This window comes from Apodemus sylvaticus, chromosome 10, assembly GCF_947179515.1.
Source record: "Apodemus sylvaticus chromosome 10, mApoSyl1.1, whole genome shotgun sequence".
Lineage (NCBI taxonomy): Eukaryota > Metazoa > Chordata > Mammalia > Rodentia > Muridae > Apodemus > Apodemus sylvaticus.
In genome coordinates, this window is record NC_067481.1 from 109,745,715 (window position 1) to 109,769,182 (window position 23,468).

General features: G+C 38.0%; 1 long non-coding RNA gene and 1 pseudogene across 1 annotated transcript; both read left to right on the forward strand.

The window, feature by feature from the left end:
• Positions 1-8,609, forward strand: part of LOC127695225 (ubiquitin-conjugating enzyme E2 G1-like) — a 72,937-nt pseudogene extending 64,328 nt beyond the window's left edge.
• A 10,630-nt stretch (positions 8,610-19,239) lies between these two features.
• Positions 19,240-20,622, forward strand: LOC127695226 (uncharacterized). The gene is made up of 2 exons (XR_007979921.1): positions 19,240-19,584; positions 20,127-20,622. It is a non-coding gene; the product is annotated as an uncharacterized LOC127695226 (long non-coding RNA).
• The last annotated feature ends 2,846 nt before the right edge of the window (positions 20,623-23,468 follow it).

Below are 23,468 nucleotides of genomic sequence, written 5' to 3' on the forward strand. Positions count from 1 at the left end.
ATTTTATATATGTGAGTACACTATAGCAGACTTAGGACACACCAGAAGAGGGCATCATATCTTATTACATTTGGTTGTGAGCCACCATGTGGTTGCTGGGAATTGAACTCAAGACCTCTGTAAGAGCAGTCAGTGCTCTTAGCCGCTGCCATTTCTCCAGCTCATGGCCAATGCTTCTAATCACTGAGATATCTCTCCAATGTGTGTCTTTCTTTGAGTCTGTTAATTTTTATTATTATTACATCACCCTCCCCCTTTAAAATTTTTATTTGCTGAACCTTGAGGACCATCTTAACTAGAATTTGAGAAAGACAACTGTAAATGCTGAGAATAAAGAATTGGAGAAGTAGAAAAGAGACGGCATGTCCTTTGAATCAGGGACAGCAGTGGAGGTCTGCAATTACTTGTAATTTTAAAGAATGTAAAATATAGTTAATCTGTAACATTCTTAAAAGTTAGTAGATTACATTTAGGAAATCTCCATGTAAATAATGTTTTATATGCATAAGTAACAGATTATGCATTTGTAATAGATTATGTGTAACCAAATTTAAACAATTCTTATTCTATAATTTTACAGTTGATAAAAATGGTGATGTTTTGCATTTCTATTCTTCATGAGCCTGGGGAGGATAAATATGGTTATGAGAAGCCAGAGGAACACTGTTTACCTATCCATACTGTGGAAACCATCATGATTAGTGTCATTTCTATGCTGGCAGATCCTAATGGAGACTCACCTGCAAATGTAGATGCTGCGGTAAGGTATTTGCCTAATAACTGCTCCTTCTATCCTTTACCCTTTTTATTCTCTCTTAATAAAACTCAACGTGAAACTTACTACGTATATGCATCTCTTTGTGTCCACATTTTCATAAAAATAAAAATTTGTTATGTATAATGGATTATTTTGTATAATCTATGTATAATGGATTATTTTGAAATATGTAGGATAAATACGGTTATGAGAAGCCAGATATTGCACAATATCTAGATACTGTGCCATAGCAAATTTGATCTAGTTGGCATACATTAATTCCCTCACTAATTTTTTAGTAAGAACAATTAAAATCTATTCCTTTTCATTAGTATTCAAAATAATGGATTTCATTATGATATATGTTCATAAAATTATCTTGTAGTTGTCTTGGTTTGAGGCCTTTTTTGGTTTTTTTTTTTTTTTTTTTTTTTTGGTTTTTGGTTTTTGGTTTTTTCAAGACAGGGTTTCTCTGTGTAGCCCTGGCTGTCCTGGAACTCACTCTGTAGACCAGGCTGGCCTTGAACTCAGAAATCTGACTGCCTCTGCCTCCCAGAGTGTTGGGATTACAGCCATGTGCCACCACTGCCCGGCTGAGGCCTTTTTTTTACTTTGAAAAAATAAAAATTAAAAATTACTATTATCTCTGCATTCTTTGAATGGTTGTTATAGGAAAGAGAAATAAAGGCTAAGTATTTTTGTGAGCATTTCCTGGTATCTACTTGTTTATTAAAAGTTGGTTTTGTTGCCGGGCGGTGGTGGTGCACGCCTGTAATCCCAGCACTCTGGTAGACAGAGGCAGGCGGATTTCTGAGTTTGAGGCCTGCCTGGTCTACAGAGTGAGTTCCAGGACAGCTGGAGCTACACAGAGAAACCCTGTCTCGAAAAACAAAAAAACAAAACAAACAAACAAACAAAATCCAACATGCCTTCATGATCAAAATTCTATGGTCAATAGTACTAGAAAAAGCATACGTCAAACCCCAAAAAAAAGAAAAACAAAAGGCCAGGCGGTGGGCGCACGCCTGTAATCCCAGCACTCTGGGAGGCAGAGGCAGGCGGATTTCTGAGTTTGAGGCCAGCCTGGTCTACAGAGTGAATTCCAGGACAGCCAGGGCTATACAGAGAAACCCAGTCTTGGGGGTGGGGGTGGGGAACCAAAACCCAAAAACCAACCAAACAACAACAACAAAAAGCATATGTCTGTAAATTAAAAAGCAGAACCTTTTCTGCTTTGCTTTGACTGGCCTCAAAATAGTGTTTCTCTTTGTGTAGGCCCTGCAGGCCTGGCCTGTAACTTGCTCTGTCAACTTGGCTAGCCTCAAACTCACAGTCAGAGAGTTTTTCACTTAAGCCACCAGAAAGAAGTCACAGCCACATGTTTTTCTCCTGCTTTTTGTCTATTTCTTTTAAGTGCCAGATGAACCAAACCTTTTAAAAGTTTTTTTTAATCAAAATGCATAACAATAGCTGGGCTACAGAGTGCATTCCAGGATAGCCAGGGCTAGCTATACAAAGAAACCCTGTCTCGAAAAAATCCAAAAAAAAGTAAGCAAGAAGTCAAACAAGGAAGGAAGGAAGGAAGGAAGGAAAGAAAGAAAGAAAGAAAGAAAGAAAGAAAGAAAGAAATTAAACTAATTACAAATGTTCCTTCTCTGCATATCCAACCACTCCCAGATATTAACATTTTACAAATGTGTTCTTTCTTTTTTTTTTTTTTTTGATTTGATTTTTTCGAGGCAGGGTTTCTCTGTGTAGTCCTGGCTGTCCTGGAACTCACTCTGTAGACCAGGCTGGCCTCGAACTCAAAAATCCACCTGCCTCTGCCTCCCAGAGTGCTGGGATTACAGGCATGCACCACCACCGCCCGGCTCTACAAATGTGTTCTTGATATTGAATTAACAAAACTTCCTTTAAAAATAGAGGATTTCGCCGGGCCTTGGTACAGGTACATACCTGTAGTCCTAGCACTCTGAGAGGCAGAGACATGCGTATTTCTGAGTTTGAGGCCAGCCTAGTCTACAGAGTGAGTTCTAGGACAGCCAGGTCTATACAGAAAAACTCTGTCTCGAAAATTCAAAAATAAAAATAAAAGATTAGAGGAATTTGATCCTCTGTACTAGGGAGGGTAAAACTAAAGAATATGGTAGGCATTTTGCCTATGGTATCTGTTCATATGTAGTCACAGGTGATTGTGAGCCTCTATAAAGGTACTAGATACAAATCCTTTTTTTTTTTTTAAACAATCATTCAGTACTCTAAATTGTGGAGCCAGTGGGACATTTCTCTAGCCCATGAGGGGTTTTTGTGTGTGTGTGTTTGTGGGTGTGTTTGTGTGTATCTGTGTGTGTTGTTTTCTTTAAGTGTATAGAATGATAGTAGACTGTAGAGTTGGTTAGGACTGTGGGCTTTCCTTTTTTTTTTTTTTTTTTTTTTTGGTTGTTTGAGACAGGGTTTCTATGTATAGTCCTGACTGTCCTGGAACTCACTCTGTAGACCAGGCTGGCCTCAAACTCAGAAATCTACCGGCCTCTGCCTCCCAGACTGCTGGGATTACAGGTGTGTACCACCACCGCCCTGCTCCCTGATGACTTTGAACTTAGAAATTTCCCTGTCAAAATCTTCTGGGATTCATAGCCACTGTGTCTCAAGATCTCTAAGCCAAGATCCAGGTCAGAGTTCATTCCAGATATAGTCAAGTTGACCACCAGGGATAGCCACTACATGGAATATAGTTGGTCTTGCCAGTTGCTTCTTGCCAGTTACTTCAGTCCACTTCATAGATAAACTAAAGTGAAGTAGGGTTTAATTTCTGGAAAACTTGATTTGTTTACTTCTAGTTTGTTCTTATTTCTGAGATACTAAGCCCTTATATAGAGATCAGAATATTTGGAAGATTTGTAGACTGCACTCCTCATTCTTTTAGTATGGTGTTTGTTAAAAACATGGCTACTTTTCAGCCACTCCTCTGGAGTTGACAGATTGGTCTCAGAGTGGAAAGAACCCCATTTGGGGAGAAGTAGCAGATCTTTGTAAATTTGGTTCTCTTCTGATACTTGACTAATTTCCATTACTTGGGAGGTGTCTTTGATTGGGACAATTTTGTATAGAAAATACAGTTTTAGTTTCTTGTGGGCTTTGCTTGGTGTTGTTTTTCCTTCAATATAGACACCAAGCTCACAGCCTCTTGAAAGACAGGCAAGTACTGCACTCCTGATCCATATCTATAGTCTAAGCATCTATCTGAGTATCAGACCTGTCTACCCTCCTTATTACACCATCAATAAGGATTTTCTCATTGGCTTTTCACAGCAGAAACCTTGGTGAGCATAGGTGCTCTTAAATGAGCAATCAAATGAATTACTATTTTTAATTTTTTATGTATGTATGTATGTATGTATGTATGTATGTATGTATTTATTTATTCATTCAGAACAGATACTGTTTCTGTAGCCTAGCCAGGTCCTGAGCTCATTATGCAAATGAAGCTGTCCTTGTACTCCTGATTCCCCTCATTCTGCCTCCCAGACACTGAAATTATAGGTGTAATACCCCATACCTGGCTTTAAATTTGAAGATATATTTTATTATCTGTAGAGAAATGGCATGAGGAGATTGCTCCCAGCTTGCTAGTTTCCAGGCAACCTAGGGTCTTTGTCATTCTCAGCCAACCAAGACAGAGGAGACACTTCCTCACGCAGAGAACCTGATGTTCTCCCAAGCAAGCTGCAAACCGGAGGAAGCGACCTTCCTGCTCCCTTTCCCATGAGAAAGTAACTTTGCTTATAGTTTAATAGACATCATGATGGGCAGCAATGCAGCAAGCAGCAGGCATGGCAGCTGGAGTAGAACGCAGAGAGCTCACATCTGCAGGCACAAAGTGTGAAGCAGAGAAAGCAGACTGAATATGGCAACAGTCTTTAACCTCTCAAAACTGACCTCTGGGGATCCACTTCCTCCAGCAAGGCTGCATCTGTTAATCCCTTCCAAGGAGCACCACCAGCTAAGTGTCCAAATCTCTGAGTCTGTGGGGGACATTCTTATTCAGTTACATTAATGACTGTGACATACACATTAGCAGAATTCTCAAGTCATTTGCTTTTAAAAGTAGGTGTATAGATTCAGAGTTTCTTGGAAACAGTAATTTTCTAATAGGAATTTCTCTGACTCTTAAGTGATAAAGTCTTCAGGACTGGCAAATAAGCTACTTAAGGAGAATTTAAGAGAAACATATGGCAGTTCTGGGCTTGTAATGAATACACCATTGAACACCCTCACACCTGCCTGGAGCAAATTTGAAAGCAAAACTCTTCTGTTCGCAGAATTAGTAATTTATTCTCAGGGCCTTTTCCATACGCCCATAAAACATTTAAATTTTCTTTTTACTCCTATGACTTAGCTGACAACTTTTGTGTGTCTTTAGCCAGATTTCCTGTATATAATATGCCATTAATACAAATTTCAGAAAGAGAAACCAAATAAAAGGTCATTTCAAAAACTAAAGAGTCATGTGTGTGGATAAAATATGTTTTAAGTGTTAAAGATTCTTCTAAATCTTACAAAAGCTAATTTGACTTTAATAGGGTATTTAATGCTTCATATAATAATCTTTGATATAAACATGCATAATTACCAAAAGCAGTGTAAATATTGTATTAATTTATGAAATGTAATGTAGTGATAGTCTAAGTTGTGGCTAGAAAAATTTGACTTTCTGCCTCTTTTGGTCTAATAATGAGCTTACTAGTTAGTCCCTAAGACTGAAGCTAGAGACGTGTCAGTGTTTGGTAATCCTGGTGTTGTATGGTACAGTTTAGTTCTGCCAGTGTTTTCTGTCCTCTGGCCCCCTCTTCCCTTATCTGCCCTCATGGCTCTACTCTTGTCTGCCTCTACCCAGTCTGCAGGTCCTCACCCCTCTGCCATCTCCCAGTAAACCTCCTCACACCTGATCTCTTGCATGTAGTAATTTCTCAAGAGCACAAATTGGCATGGGTGTGCAGTAATACCCCCTTGCTGTATTATATTTCAGCCTCATGTATTACATTTGTTTTCATGATAATCAGTCCCTTGTGTTGTGTTCTTTTAATGAACTTCTCACGGGGTGCAGTTTGCATGACAGATGTGTTATACTGTGTGTGTTTTCTTGAGTGGCTAGTATGACCAATTTAAGAGCCATTTTCTGTCATATGATGAAGGATGTTAGCATTCTGTCCAAACTCCACCCCATCGTTACCTGGCAATAGCCAGGTAGGCCTGACCCACTATAAAAGAGCCTGGTTGCCCCCTCTTTGCTCTCTTGCCCTCTTGGTCTCTTGCTCCTCCCTTGCTCTTTTCCTGCTTCCCTTTTTCCCTTCTCTCATTGCCTTCCCCCCTCTCTCTCCACGTGCCATGGTTGGCCTCTACATCTCTACTCTACTTCTCTAGTGTCTCTTTCTCTGCCTCTACCACCCTCTTAACTCCCCTCCCCATGCCCTTAATAAACTCTATTCTATACTATACCAACATGTGACTGGTCCTCAGGGGGAAGGGATGCCTTGGCATGGGCCCGCTGAGGCACCCCATTCTCCCATACCTCACCACATCACCATAGAACATATCCCCTCCTCTCTGTATCTTTCTACAAACACTCCAAAGGGAATATTTTAGTAGATTGTGTAACTAATTAGTGGTAACAAGTAAGTGACTATTAATTTGATTTATTGATGTTTTATGCAAAGTGAATGTTAAGTGTTGTTATTCAGGAGGGCATGGATTCATTCTCTATAGACCTCACTCAGCCAGTTGAAAGGTTGAAATGTGTTTAAATATGAGGCTTAACCTGTAGGGAGGAAGTTCTCTGGACAGATTGTACTGATAAAGCATCCTGAAAATAATGCATTTGACAAAATTTACTTGGCATTAATCTTTTGTCTTCCGTTAATTGGACATTTGAATTTTCAAATTTCCCATTTCCCTTGATAAATATCAACGAAGAGTACATTATTATATAAAATTGACTTAATTTTTTCTACCCACCACGAGGTAGTGCTGTTGGAGGAAGCAATCTGAGAATGATGACTGGGAAAATGGGTGTGTTTTAATGAATAAAGACAGTTACATGTCTATATAATTATTTTCTTTTTAGTTTATGATATGCTTTCAGGTATGATGTGACTTTATACACCAACTCTGTGTTTTCAGCGTTCATAAACTGTAACCCTTAAAGTTCACTTTACTGTCAAGAATTTTGTCCTGAGGAAGTAGATATTTTGCATAGAACAATTTAACATATTTTAGTTTATCTCAGCATTGCTGGTAATACTGAGAATTAGGAACATTGCACAAGTATCTAGTACATAGTGTCATATGTATATAGTAAAACCTTTTCTTTTTATGTCTCTAAATTTTGAAAAAACACAGTGAATGTATACTATTTTAATAATCTGTTTAAAACAAGTTGTTTGCAGTTTGGACAGCACATACCATTGTTGTCACCTATAGTTTTACATCAAAGACAAAATAATCAAAACAGTGGAGCCTAATTATTTTAGGGTTAAAACCTGAGACTGCACTTGTAAATCTGTCGGGGGTTTTAAGTAAATTGTGTGGCAGGAGCTGTAACTGTTGTTTACTGTCTTGCCTTTTCTTGGTTGTGGCTGAGTCCAGAAGCTGGAGCAGCCGTTCTGCCACGCAGGAAGAGGGACACTGGCTGCAATAGTCAGTGAAATACAGACTGTGGTGAGTACATTTTACTTTTTTGGTGCCCAATTTTATCATGAATTTTTTAAGATTAAGTAAAAATTGTTTTAATCTTTGATTATTTATAGTCTGTATTATTTACTTTTCTGTTGCTGTAATAAAATACCATGACCAAGGGAATTTATGGAAGAGATTATTTTGGCTTGTGCCTCCAGAGGGATGAGACCATCATGGAAGGGAGCTGGGAGATCACATGTTAAGCCCCAAACATGAACAGAGAGAGTGAACTGGAATTGAGGCTAGTCTACATGCAAGTCTCAGAGCCTGCCCCTGGTAAGGTATAGCTGTAAAGTCACCACCAGGGTTCTGATATTTGAGCCTATGGGAGACATTCTCATTCAAACCACTACATTCCACTCCCAGGCTCCAAAGGCTAAGAGGCCGTTATTATAATGCAAAGTGTATTTAATCCTACTTCAGAAGCCCCCATAATCTTCCACCGTCTCAATAAGACCCTGTGAATTCTAAATGTGTATTAACTTCAGCATGCAGTGGCACAGATATACATTACTATTCCTAAAAGGAGGACTGCGGGCACAGTCAGAAAATGCTGGACCCAGCAAGACTGGTAAGGCTGCATGTAAACACCTAATCCCCAGCAAGACTGGTAAGGCTGCATGTAAACACCTAATCCCCAGCCCAGCAGCTCCCAGCTGTGGGTCATGACCCACATATAAGGGAGGGGGGTGCCTTAGACCATCTGAAAACAGATGTTTGCATTACGATTTATGACAGCAAAATTACAGTTATGAGGTAGCAATGAAAATAATTATGTAATTGGGGGTCACTACAACACAAGGAACTGTATTAAAGGGGTTCAGCATGCTCTTCCCCCTTCTGCTGCCTCAAGAAGAACCAAGAAGAAAGAATCACCTCTGCCAGGGCTGGCTCCAGACAGAAGACATATCCACTGTGATGGTTTGAATAAGAATGGGCCTCATAGGCTCATGGGTTTGAATGCTTGTCCCATAGGGAGTGGTGCTATCAGGAGGTGTGGTGTTATTGGAGCATGTGTGGCCAAATTGGACGGAAGTGTGTCACTATGAAAGTGGGCTTTGAGGTCTTAATTTATGTTCAGGCTACACCCAGTATGGACACTGTCTCCTGCTGCTGCTTACAGATCAAGATCTAGAACTCTCAGCAACTTCTCTAGCCCCATGTCTGCCTGGATGCTGCCATGCTTCCCACCATGATAATAATGAACTAAACCTCTGAAACTGTAAGTCAGCCCAATGCAATGTTTTCCTTATAAAAGTTTCCTTGGTCATGGTGACTATTTACAACAATAAAACTCTAAGATACCTACTCACCCACTTTTTTGCTCAGTGAGACTGTTCCATCAGTTTCTCTCCACCTCCCAGATATTTATTTATTTTTTTCCCTTTGATTCCAAATAACCTCTTTCTGAGCTTTCATTTACCCAATCTAAATTCTTTTCCTTGCTGATCATTTTAGCACTTGTCTTTGTTTATTGGGTACTACTCCCCAATTTTTTTCTTAATTTTGAGTCTTCTTAGGGTCACTTTTGTGTATGTTTGTCCCCACAGTAAATTGTTCTCAATATGTATGTCAGTATTATTTTTTTTGACCTGTGCAGCTGTCCGAAGCACGTTTAGCATTTAAGATCTCTGTTCATACATCACTGCTCAATTGCCTGTCTGTCTTACTGGTTTAGATGATTTCATTGTTTCTCTGGGCTGTGACTCTTAATGTATGTGATTATTAGCACTCTTTAGTCCTTAGTGTAGGTCCTTGTTATAGAGACAAAAGCTAGAGCTACATTTTCATTAGTATAGTATTGTACTGTTGTCTCTGTGATGACTAAAACTAACTATTAGGGACAGGTTTGTTGAGTTAAAACTAAGTACTAATCAATCAAAATATTTGCTTTGCTTAATGAGGTTAGATCATATTGTTTATAATTACAAGTTTTGCTGGTAAAGTGTTACTTCAGAGTCTATCGTAGTACAGGTTTTAGAGTTAGTCTCTAGAAAATGCAAAATTTTCTTCAATGTACCTTGGCAAATTTAATTTCTAGACTTCGGTCACATATACTCTGAGAAACAAAAAATTGTTTAAAAATATCATTGCTCTTTATAATCACTAGTTAAGAAACTCCTTAATTCTCTGTAGCACCTTATTCATGTGGGAGGAAATGAATGATCAAACAATTGCAGTAATTACTATTTATTTCTTATTATTTGGTCTTATTATTTGGTATGTTTGTTTCCCTCTGGTGTTGGATTTAGAAAATTGTGGTTCTTTTATTATTAGTTTTTTATTAGTATTTATTATTGGTCTTTTTATTAGTCTTTACTAGTATTTATTAATGGTCTTTTATTAGTAGGGAGGGGCTGACCGCACAAAGATCCTTGGCTTTTGTGTTTTTTTGCCCTCTGGATCTTTTGTCTGGCCTATAGCCTTCAGCATGTGTGTTGATATTAGGCAGCCTGCAGTGTAAGCATTTGGGAGAGCTGGTTTGTCTGTCCTGTGCCCTGTTTAGAAGTGTGGTGGGGGGATATTGGAAATTCGAAAGCTGCAGGGGAAGTTTAGCTTGCGGCTGAAATGCCTAGATCAGTCTGCTGTGTCTGTGAAGAAAGTTTTGGAAAGATAGCTGTTGTTCAATTGCTGATCTTCAGCTGTGAATGTTGCTTTTCAGGCAGCATTGATTTTGGGTCCTTGAATTTTTCTCAGGCTCAGGGAACCCCAACTGTGCTGTGACATTGGCGCCACCTTGTGGCCAAGCTCAGGGCTGCATTGTTACCTCTGGTTGTTTAGGATATAGGGGGCTGGATTTTCCTCTCAATTTAGTTCAGTTCTAAGCTGGATATAAGGTGCACAAATTTGTTGCTAAAATTTCCAACCCATAGAGCCCATATAAATGACACATAATCCAAATATTTTAATTATAAGTCATATGTCTTCATTGGCAAAATACTTACTTCCCAATCACTAAGATTTGTGCTTTCTCCCATCCACGTGGTCCATAGTGGCTTCCTCCTCTCCTCTTCCTTCTCTCTTTTTCTTCCTCTACCTGCTCCCCCTTTTGTGCCTCCAGTCCCACCTTTCCCCTCCACTACCCAATCATAGACTCTAACCTTTGATTGGCCAATTAAAATAGAGAGAAGGTTCACATGGCATCACCTAAGTACATGATGGTCTGCTTGTGTGGTCTGACTCTTTAATACAAATCCAAATAGTGTTAGTTATTTAAATGTGTGTTTTACTATATTTCTTACACAGCTGTTTTCCAAATATGCCTTTGTCTAGTCTGCTGTAGCAGCATAGACATGTTTTGTTAACAGTGTATTTTCTTGCCAGTAATACATGCATATTTGTTTGTCGGATATGCTACTATTGATATCTAGAGTCATAATGGTTCAACACTAAAGCTAACTGTCAGAATTTTGTTTTGGTTTTGAGTCAGGGTTTTCTGTATAGCCCTGACTGTCCTGGAACTCACTTTGTAGACCAGGTTACCCTCGAACTCACAGAGATCTGCCTGCCCTCAGTCTCTGAGTGCTGTGGTTTAAGTCTTGCACCTGGCTTGATTTTTTTTTTAAATACATCATTTTGTTGACTTCTAGGTGTTTGGTGATACCTAGTAAATTTGCACTTTAAATATATTTAAGTGGATCTTCACTTCCTGCTCAATCCTTTATCTTAACAGGCAAGCTTCCTCTGATTTGGAACAAAATAAAAACAGGCTGGTCTTCCCTTGTACCTGACACAGGTAGGTACTAAAATTGTTTTCTTCAAAACAGTTCTATTTGATGCTTTCATTCTGATGTTCTTACTGGTATTCTAATGATTCCAAACTTCTTAATATAAAAATCCTCTAGGAATGTTAGGTTATATAAGTTACAGTAACTATAACTGAAAACTTTGCTACTATGTTTCCCATTAAACTTAACTGTGGCTACCTCAAAATGTCAGGTCATTTCAGTGCTGTGTGCACTGGGATTCCAAGCTTTCCTTCTTCATGGGGACTTTATAAACAGCTGAATTTATGAGCTGTATAAACGTGACATTTTATATTCCGTTCCTAATCTCCTGTGAGAATGATGCTGATTGGTAACGGTAATTGAGATTTTCTAGAAGGCTGTTTCAATAATGCACTCTTAAAAATTAACATTGAAATAGAACTGTTGTAACTATGTGGTAAACTTAGGGAGATTGTTTTAACATCTATGTAGATTGTCTCATTTCTGTGTGTGGCTCACACTTGTCATCCAAATCCAACAGGAAGCTGTTTTGTGATAGTTGTTACTTAAACTAGATTCTAGTTCAGTTATTTTGACAAAGGTTTTGGTCTCTTTTTTTTTTTTTGTGGGCAAAAAGTAAGGTTCAAGATTATATGATAGTAATCTTTATAACTGTGGAAAGGGAGGCATAAAGAGGGAGATGCTAATGGGGTTTTAGAAAGTTGCAGGGTCTTTCTATGTGAATGTTTGTTGCTCTTATGTTATTTGTTTGTATATCTAAATAGGCTTTTAGTCAGTAGTTTGGAATATTTCATAATAATGCCATCTGTTATTTGTCTCTTGGTTTTTTTAAACCAAAGGTCACTTGATCTTGAAAGCTTTAGAATACTATTATGAGTTAGGTCAATGAATGGGAGTAAATTTTTAAATTTATATGTTGTAAGAAACCATGTGATAGGCATTTCATTTAAATCTTCTGTACCCCTTAAATATTTAACATTTTTTAGGTTGTTTACCTTCTGTTTCATAGTACTTTGAACAGTAGAATTGTGATTGTTGTTTGCCTTACATGTTCAAGGCCCTGAGTTTGATACCTTGTTCTACAAAAGAAAGATTGTGATTAGTGAAATTTACATAGAGGATGGCAAGAGTTTGATTTAGTGTAACCTGGATCTGAGTCCTTGCTCTGCCACTTTCTGCGACAGGAGCATGCATGGGTGTTTGCCTTTCTTGCCTATTTCCTCTCTGCAAGAGGAACGACAGGAATCAGTGATGCCCAGCATACATCTGCTTAAAAGCAGCAAGGAGAAAGGTCCAGTGCCTTGCACCTAGTGGGACTAGACAATCCCCTCACAGTTAGTACGTGAAGTGGCTCAGTTGTTCCGGAGTAAGTTTTTTATTTTGTTTTGTTTTGTTGTTTAAAGCTGATACGCAAGCATATTCTTTGAAATCAGAACTTGGTATAAGCTTAGAAAGTTCTTAGAGTTTAGATTCTTAGATTTAGGACCTGTACTATTATATTTTGGAACACCATGAGGGGTATTTGTAATAAAATTATTATAAAGTAATATTATCCTAATAGTTGGATTATAATAATCCTTATAAACAATCTCTGGTTTTTCTAAGTCAGTAATTGGCCTTACGAGATAATATTAACTTTCAGCTCCATAAATGCAATAAACGTGCTGCAGAACTAGTAACATCTAATGGTGAAAGAAAAATTCCCTTTGTATGTAGATTTTTGTTTTTTTCTGTGGACTTTTTGAAATATGTCTAATTAGAAGAGTAGTATGATAGCCTAAAAAGTTGGAAATCAAGCAGACTGGAGTTAAATTGTAATTTGGGCATTCATCAGCTGTGGGACTTAAATTACTAGTCTATAAAAGGTGGGGGTGGTAGTAATGTTTTCCATAGTGCTGTGAGAATTAATCTATCCCCCTGTAAACCTCTTTGTTTTAATACTTATAAGGAACACTGGGAGGCAGTAGCCATTGTTATTGTTGTTTCATTAAATAAAGTTTGTAGAGTTGTGCAGAATGGAGCTTATTAAAGCTAAGTATGTGAAACTACACATACCAAAATTGTTACAAATAATCAAATTTATCTTGTAAAATTAAATTTTAAAAGAAAACAATTAGAAAATAGAATAAGAAAGAATACCATGGTGTTGTTAGAAGTGATTTAAAATTCTATCAGATAACTAGAGAAACTGAAATTCATCTATTAAGGTGGTATACAGTCCATAGTATATTCTATATTATGTTATGATACCATTCTTCTTGAATGTGATTTCTAAAATTAACTAATCTGTTTTAAATGATAAGTATTAGTTTGGGTTTGAATGTTCTTTTTTCCTTTTAGGCAAATTGAACTGGCCCAGACAGCAGAGCTCTGTAAGACATGTTGATATTGATGGCTTCTTTGTCTCAGGGGCTATAAGAAATATAACAGATCTCAAAGGTCTGTATTCTTGTTTGTTTTAAGAAAGTTGATACATATCAATGTGTGTGTGTGTGTGTGTGTGTGTGTGTGTGTGTGTGAATTGATAACAATGTATTCTTTGGAATGTATTTTGATTTTTCTTAGTTAAATCTATTCCTTTGTTCAAATTGGCTGGAGCCTATATTCACAAGTGTAGGAAAATTAGAAAACTACTGCTTGGTGTAAGCTGAAATATACAGAGAAGAGTATCTTAAATTGAGGACTGTATTATCTCAAATAGATGAGGATATTTTCTGGATATTTTTCATATCTTTTTATTGTTTGTTAAGGGGAATTTTCTATTATCCTGTGTCTTCAGACTTTCTGTTCTTCTGTTGAAGTAACTCTCCTCCATGAATGTAGGTAAACATACTAACCTTTGGGTTTTGATAATTTTATATTCTAGAGGTCAGTCATCTGGGCAGTCTTGCTTTTTTTTTTTTTAAATGAAATTTTAGGTTTATGTGTGTACTACTTACTAGTATTGAAACATTTATTTAGGATGTTTCCTTAGTTCTTTCTTGACAAGATAGCTACACTAGTGTTTTCTTTTTAAAGTCAGTTTTTCTCTTATGTGAAAATCCTAGAAAATTCTAGATTCCCAACAAGGCTTTATTTTTGTCCTAGGTAGTTGTGACTTAGCTCTGAAAAGTATTATTTTGAATTTGAAAGAATTAGTTTTAACCTTGGGACAACTTACCTTCTAGTAAATTGTTCTTTTTTCTAGTTTATATGAAGAGGCAAGAAGACTTTCTGTGTTATGTGTTTCTTTGTTCTGAGTCTCCTGCCCTCTAAGCCTGTGGTGTTTTACTTACACATCAATTTTACAACATTATTGTTGTCTTATCATTTTATACATGAAAGGAAATGATACATTAAAGTAATGTTCTTAACCAAAGCAAAATCTGGGGGTCTGAAATTCACATTTGGTTATATGTTAAACATCAGATTTTCATTGCTGTGCATGAATCTCCAGTTTGTTTCTATTGCTATCAAATTAAAAAAAATAAAATGGGAGGATAAACGTATTTATATCCGAATTGTAAAAGTCTGTTTATAGTTTTTGTTTTGTTGTCTACTCCTACAATTTGAGCCTGGGATCTGAGTTGTCTGCTTTTCATTGTAAGAAATGAAAAGCCATGGAAAACTGACTCTGCTGATTTTAGATTGAGTCGGTTTATCAGAAACATTGCTGGAGCCATGCGTGGTGCATGCTTTTAATCCTATCAGGTGAACATCAGTGAGTTCTTGGCCAGCGTTGTCTACATAGAGAATTTCAGAAGACCCTGTCTTAAAAAAAATTAGGTGATGTTATATGGTGATGCTTTTTAAGATTCAATGCATAAGTGATTAAAGAACAAATATTATATAATTAAAATTGCATGAAAAAATTCTATTACATGACCTTAACATCCTTTTGTACTTAGAGAAACAATTCAATTTTTTTTTCTCACAGGAAAAACAGTGGCTCTGTCAGCAACCATGGCACAGGAAGGTCACCTTTTCATCCTGGTGCTAACATCCAGCTGGAGTGGCAGTATTACCAAAATAAAATCCTGAAAGGAGAAGCAGGTACACATGAGTGTTTAAAAGCCATAGTAACCTCTGGATGTTGCTGGTGGTGTTGGTACCTTAGAAGTACAAGTAGAATTAGAATAATTAAGAATTTGAATTTGAAGGTTTTAAGGATGCTAGTGACTGTAGAGAGAATATCTTGTGTATTGTACTAAAAGAAAACTATGGCCTATAGGAAAGTGTAGAATACAAGATGAAACATTCAGAAGGCAGAAAGAATTCTGGGATAGAGCCAGGGATGAGATATTTGCCTGGGAAAATGTGACGAGACTGACACATGGTACCTGAGCCCAGGTAAGTAGTCATGTGTCAGAAAGTAGATTTGAGTAAGTGGGTTATAATGCACTATGGCCTAGTCAGAGAAGACTAGCTATAAGGCCAACATATTTGTAAGTATACATATTTTGAGTCTGAGTTTTATTTCTGGGAGCATGGGGCTGGGAAGAAGACCTATGTGCAAACTTCTACAAGTGACAACTTGAATCACAACAAAATCTAAATCTGAGCAGATGACCAGTGCATAGTTATGTTTTCTGGAATTGGATGATGGTGTTTTCCTGAAACCCAATCTACTGTGTATAAATTTAGATTGGGATTGTAAAGCATGGTGTGAATTGTTTTCATATTAACTAAATAAGTTATTAGCCATTTGGCTTATGTCACAGTGAAGACACTGAAGTTTGTGTTCTTCAGTATTTTTAAGAATTTAAAGGTAGACACGGTGGTACCTAATCCCAGCCTTTGGGAGATAACACCAGGAGAACAGTATTTTCAAGGGAAGGCTACAGACTAGGGAAACCCTGATTTAAGAAAGGACACAGCCTCTTTTGGAACCAGAATCTAAATGCCTCATTTGAGTGAACTTGTTTTTTAGAAGAAATATTTTCATAGCTGTCTTAGAAAACTAGTCTCTTTACATTCATAAGACCTTTATGTGTTTTTATTACCTTGCATTATAATTTGAAAGAAATTGGGAATCCTTTCTCATTGGTTTCCTTGTGGAATAAATTGTTAAAACCACAAATCTTTTAAAAAAAATCATTCTTTTAGAGAAGCATTTACCAGAAGACAGATATATAGCACAGTAGAAAGGATCTAGAGTTGGGTTTTATCCAAGTTACTTTGGTTCCCTGTTTTGTCAGATATAAAACACTGGGATTATTTTATAAAAGACCCAGATGAGGCAAAACAGAGTCTGGGTATCTGGATTTCTTTTCTGGAATTAGTCTTTCTTGATTGTAATCATCTCCTTACACAGTGTATTGGGAAGCATAATTGTAGGCACACATTTATACTTTATTATATATATAAAATGAGTTTTTCAAGTTTTCTAAGGCTTTTATTAGCTGTTATCTGTTTTCAGAATATTTTGAGATTTAGTGATTTTTGTCAGTAGATCATGGGGTAACTTTCTGAACTTGTTTAGGCCTTGCTTCATTGTTTATGGTTAGTTTCTTAAACATACCTTTGTACAAGGTGGCAATGGGGTCTCCCTTTCTGGTCTTCTCTAGCTACCAATACTGCTTCCCCTGCTCCTCCTTCAGAGGAACCATGTGGACTGTTTCCTGTGGCTGCCACTTCTGCTATCCACTGGTCTTGTACAAGCATGTTTAAGTTTAGCGGTGGTAGGGGAGTTGTAGGTGGAGCTGAGTGTCGTTTATCACTCCTATCCTACCATAGCCAAGAGCATCCTTTCAGAGGTGCAGGCAAGGGAGAAGGTGAGGGATAAAACCTATGTCTCTCTGGTCTCCAGCCCTCACACCTCGCTTGAGGTTTCTCTTTGTCCTGGAGGGATGGATAGCTAGTTCCTTCAAGCTGGGAATAACACAGTGTCTTGTGGGCAGAGGTGCTAGTCTGCTCATGGAAGGACCTGATCCTCATGTTTCTTGTGCCCCAACCCATCTCCGTGTTTCATCCTGGGGCACTGGAGAATTGTGGGAACCTTAGCTTCCTAGGCTTGGTGTCCATCTAGATGGGATGTGCAGATCTCTGGCAGTAGGCACTTTCTCCACTCTCTATATTCCCTCAAAGCATGATGACAATATGGTACATGTTGGGTAGGGGAAAGGCAACCCACCCCCACCCCTGCCTCCTTCTGTCTTGTATTTTGCTATGTTTTTTTATTTATTTATTTAATTTAATTTTATTTTTTTAAAAGATTTATTTATTTATTATATGTAAGTACACTGTAGCTATCCTCAGATGCTCCAGAAGAGGGTGTCAGATCTCATTACAGATGGTTGTGAGCCATTATGTGGTTCCTGGGATTTGAACTCAGGACATTCAGAAGAACAGTCAGTGCTCTTAACCTTTGAGCCATCTCTCCAGCCCAGTATGTTGCTATGTTGGCCAGATTTTTGCCCATCTGGATCATAATTTCCTCCACCCCAGATCTACCAGATGTCAGATCTGGACTTTTTTTTTCCTTTATTTAAATGAGGTTTAAGTTGGCCATTTTCCTTAACTTTTCTTTTCCTAAGAGGATTGTCAGCTAGTTGCCTGGTTGTTGTGTATATCACTCTTGGTCTCTAGTATTAGGGCAATGGTGAAGTTGGTATTCTGTTCTCCATGTCACCTTGATTCCTAGTTGACAAGTTGTCCTTTTTATTAAAACCAAAATTTGTTTTTAGTACAGTACTCATGATACAACAGTGAATAAGATGGACCAATTTTTTTTTTTTTAGAAAAGTGGACCGATTTTTAATATTTAATGATTATTTATTAACAATTAGAAAATACAACCATTAACCTTTATTTTGTTCCTTCTTTTTTAATAATAAAAACCATAATGAGTTCAAGCAGTTTACTGGCTGTTTTCTTGTTTTTTTAAAATTCCTTATTAAATTATGGGGGTGTTGACCAGGTATCCCTGTCTTACTCAACAGAATAAATTGTATTAATAAGTGTTAAAGTAAGATGGGCCAGCTTTAATTTTTAAAGTCATTACTTTCTTATTACAATAAAAAGTGGTAAAAAAATAGATCTTTTCATCTCTCTCTCTCACTATGTCTCTTTGTCTCTGTCTCTCTCTCTCTCTCCCTTTTGGATGATTGTGTGCTTTTTAAAAATATTTTTAATATCTGAAGAAAAATAAAATATTCGGCTAGGTTTGTTTTGTTTCATTTCACTTTTTCTTTTGATTTTGCCTTAATAAACATAAGGAGGCTGACCTCTCTCTCCAGCCTTCCTTGTTTTCGAGGGGAAGGCTTCTTATGCTCTTCTATATCTCTGTCTGTCTCTGTTTATATGTCTATCTGTCTGTCTATCATCTATGTTTTAGCATTTTTATTATATAGCCTTGGATCTCTTAGTTAATTTTATTTAATCCTCCTGTGAGGGTTGTGCTATAGATCACCCACAAGCACACACAATTTTAAATTTTAATTATTATAATAAAAGGAGATTGACAAGTATCTTTTGTTGTTGGTGGTGGTGAAGATGGTGGTGGCAGATGTTGCTGCAGTGGCAGCTCTTTTTTTCTTTTTTCTTTCTATGAAAAGAAAAAAAGAAAATATTCAGCTATTTCTATAGTTCCTCCAGCTTTCCTGTCTTGTTTGTTTATATTTAATCCTCCAGTGATGGTAGTCCTGTGTTCATGTGCGAACACACACACACACACACACACACACACACACACACACACACATTCACTATACAACACAACACCCAGGGATGGGGGACAGTCATGGAGAAGGAAGAACTCATTAGGAAGCATTGGCTTAGACATGTGAGAAAGGTGATAGTGAACTAGAGATTTTTAATGTCAAACTATTATGTTCCTTAAAACTTACAATAACTGTTTTAACAAAGAAATATTGAGTTTTTTCTTCATCTGTTTCTTTTCACTCCAGAGATCATGCTGACCCAGAAAGTGGAGATCTGATTGCTGAGATTAAAGGCTTGAGCCACCATGATTATCTGTAATAAAGTGAGGTGTTAGAGCCTGTGGCCTAGTGACGTGAACATCGGGCCTGGGTGAGTATGGACTCAGAGATGACCAACTCTGTGTGTGTGCTACACTCAGTTCTCTCCTTTCAGCCAGGGATGAGTCTTAGGCTCACAGATTTGTGAATGTGAGCTTGCTTTGTTGCATCCAACATAACATGTTTTCTGGTTTGTTTTTTTCCTGCATGCTGGTTTCCTTGGTGTGGTTTCGCTTTCTATCTGTGCTGGATTCCTAACCTGCACTGGGGAATCAGAAGCAAGGTCAGAGTCAAAGTCTTTTTGATAAAGAACCAGGAATACATACCAGCACATCTGGGCTGACTGTCCTTCTTCCCAAGGGATAGATCAATCTCAGAGAAGATGGTCCTTCCTCTTGATCTACAGGTCGTACCCTAAATATGGTACAGCCCATTTTCCTTCTTGCACTGTACACTTCTCAACACCTATACCTGCCACACACACCTAACTACATCTCCCTGTATGTGTGAGGGGGGTTGCCATGTCTGTTGGTCTGCAAACTATTTGAGAAAGCTTGGTGGCCACAGAGGCTATGAGAAGGGTGTCAGTTGGCCTGGGAATGGAAGAGCAGCCAGTGCTCTTAAATTCTGACCTATGTCTTTCCAATGGACAGTTTTCAGCATGAAATCAGTCATAATTTTAGTGTGAATGTTTTACAACTCATTGTCCTTTAATATATGTAAGACTAACTAGTATTGATGATGGTTCACTTTTCTTAACCTTGATAGTCAAACTAGGACAGACTTGCACACTACCTAGCTATTGGGGAGATAATTGATGTGCAGAAAAGGAACTTGTCTAGTCAGTAAAGTGTTGCTGTGTTTTTTTGGGGGGGTTAATAATAGAAATTGTATTTTGTCTATATATTTTATTACAAGTTCTTGTTTTGATTCTCATTTTATTTCAAGGGTACTCTCTAGATCAGTAGAGCCTCCTTACAAGTCACCACATGTAAATTGGATTTACATCCCTATCATCTAGAGGATAGCAAGCACAGAGAACAGCAAAGACAAAAAAGAAAGGACAAAGAACTCAGAGGGTGACACACTAATCACTTTGGGTCATTTTTTTCCTGTTTTACCTTGACTCTGACTTCTAACAAAAAGAGAACATCAAGAAGAAGAAAATGAAAGAAACAATCATCTTTGGAGCCCTGGTGTTGTCGTCGAGTCAAATTTTTAAAAGACAGAGAGGAGTTGTGAAAATCAGCTTGCTTAATGGAAGTCTGCAGTGTTATATAATCAGTACCATTGTGCTTTATCTTACAGAAAGTTAAACATGGCCTGTGGTCACACAGTTACTGAAGAATTGAAGTGTAGCCTACAATTCTTATTCTCTCTCTCTCTCTCTCTCTCTCTCTCTCTCTCTCTCTCTCTCATGAATAAAATTTGAAATTAAACTACATGTACAATGAAAAAAGTATGGTGCTGTGTGTCTTTAATCACATGACACAGTAGATGGAGACAGGCAGAGCTCTATGACCTGGAGGCAGGCCTGATATAGGTACTGGTCTCAAGGGCTAAGCACCCTCAACTAATGAAATGAAGAGAAAAATAAATAGATATAATTAACCTTGAATTAAGGAAACAAGTAAAGAAACAAAGTAAGGCAATACTGGGTGGCCTGGCTTGGAGAGAGAGAGGGAGAGGAAGGGGGCAGAGGGAGCTAGAGAGAAGTGATGATGATAATCAGAGTGGTTAGAGGGACTGACCTTGTCTTCTCTGCCTTCAAAGGCTCATGCCATCATCTGCAAGCCAGCCTTCTTCCTTTGGTCCTCCCAAGGGTCAGCCAGGCATCAGATGCAGTCAGAGAGAAAATTGGGAACCTCGTGGAGATTCTCAATTGAGGTCTCTCTGGCCCCTTGGAATAAAGCAAACAGGTAGACAGTCTAGTGGTGTGAAAGGAACTGCTGGGATGTCATTGGTGATGGGAGTACATACATTCTTTCTGCCCTTGTAGACCCTTTGTTCCTGGCTTGGAGAGATCAATGTGCAGGGGAGCAGTAATAAGAGGAGGAGAGATCCTGAAATGATTCCAAGAGTCTAGAAGTGTCAGATAAACAAATAGCTTAGAGCTTGTGAGACAGTGTGCTACTCTAGTGGGGAGGGCTCTGGTTCTCTGCTCACCTGCACACCACCCAGTGTCATTTTGGTTTCTCATGACAGGGGATCAAACAATCAAGCATCTGGAATTTAAGGAGGGAGGGAGGGAGAGAGGGAGGGAGGGAGAGAGGAAGAGAGACAGAGGAGAGAGAGAGAGAGAGAGAGAGAGAGAGAGAGAGAGAGAGAGAGAGAGAGAGAGAGAGAGAGAGAGAGAGAGAGCCTGGAGTCAGTCCCAGCAGAGGTGTTTTTTTTTCTTCTTGGTTTTTTTTTTTTTTTTTGAGGTAGTGGAGGGGGGAAGAGCATCAAAAATTTAGGGGTGCTGTATAATAAAAGGTTTATTTATCTAAGTCTAAGTTACTATGCTAATGTAGATCTGCCCTTTGTGTTCCTCTGAAGCCAGAGACTGCAGTCTCAGGCACTTAGCACTTCACCCAAAAACAGCAGGAGATTAAAGGATTAGTAGCTAGAGCCTTTTCCCCATTGTCCAGATGCCTTTTGCTTGTCAGTCTAGGGTGAAGTGAGGAGCAGTAAACTTCTATTGAGCCAGGAGAAGAGAATAACACTTGCAGAAAGAAAAACTTTTACATAAGTGAATATGCATAATCTCACAGAAATTCATACATACAGCTCCATACATATTTTCATGAAGTAATCTGGGCCCAGCTTGCATGCATTCTCACAATTCATACTTATACACATACATGCATACATTCTCACAATTACATACTTACACACACATCCATACTTACATATGCATATGGAGCAAAAGACCAGCACCAGTGCAGAAAGAACTCACTCATTCTGGATGAAAAATGGACTCCAGTATTTATTACATCGAGAAAGAAAAAGTTTCCACCTTTTCAATGCTAAATGAATCAAATCCATATTTGTAAGAAAAAGGCTTTGTTTCTCTTAATGGGACCTGTCCTGTCCCACGGTAAGAAGACTGCCTGTTCCTTCTGCTTTCCGCAACATCTTTTTTCCTCTTTCCCTCTGCATCCTACACATTGTTCTCTTAGTTATTTACGTTACCTATAGTTTCTAAGTTATTCCACTCTGGATTCACCTAATCTTGTTCTCTTCTGACTAAAAACTTCTCCTTAGTTCAGTTCTTCTCTCAGCTCTGTTCCTCTCCTAAACTCTTCTGCCCTGACTTCTCTTGTCCTCAGCCCTTAAACATCTTTCAGAATACATGAACACATGTTATAAAGTTCATCACAAGTTCACTCAAAATACCATCATAAATTGAAATAGAAGTTTACAACAGAGAATATTTACATGCATATCCATTAGGAGAAATTATCTAGCTAGACATCTATTATTTGTCTTCTCTACATTATAAGTGAAGTTTTGTATAGATAAACCCAGTCAATATTTTATCTTCTAACACCTATTATATATCCAACTTCCCTTTTCATGACCTTTGGTTAACTGTTTTTTGTTTTGTTTTGTTTTTTTTTGTTTTTTCGAGACCGGGTTTCTCTGTGTAGACCTGGCTGTCCTGGACTCACTTTGTAGACCAGGCTGGCCTCGAACTCAGAAATCTGCCTGCCTCTGCCTCCCAAGTGCTGGGATTTCAGGCATGTGTACACCACAACCAGCAGGCAGGTTAACTGTTTTACAACCTCTTGGAATGTGCTGAGTAGGAGAAAGTCTGATTGCCATCTAAGAGCAATTAACTGGTGACTCTTGGGAGACTGGCAGAGTTCTCATTTTAGTTGTAACTATCAGAAAAGGACCTAATAGAAGTTCCACTATTAAAGAGCTTAATAATCACAGATATAATTTTAGGAACTCTTATAGGATCATCATTAAAACTAAAGTCATCTATTTGTCTATATAGCATCATTATAAGACTTCGTGGATCTGCAGAGATCTGCTCCAAAGGGGTGTGCTGTTACTTATTGATTATTATAAATGCATAATGATAACAGGAAAAACATATAAATAGCAGGAATCTTTCCTAAAATTAGTCCCCCACTCCTGACAGAGTGAAATAATAGCCAGACACATGTCAGGACATTTTCTTCAGTTTCTCATATGAAATCTGAGGATTTACAGGACTTGAAAGACAGATCAGAATAAATAGAGTAGTGGGAGGTGGGCTTACCAGGAAAAGGTACATGGATTCAAGAATATGAATATTTT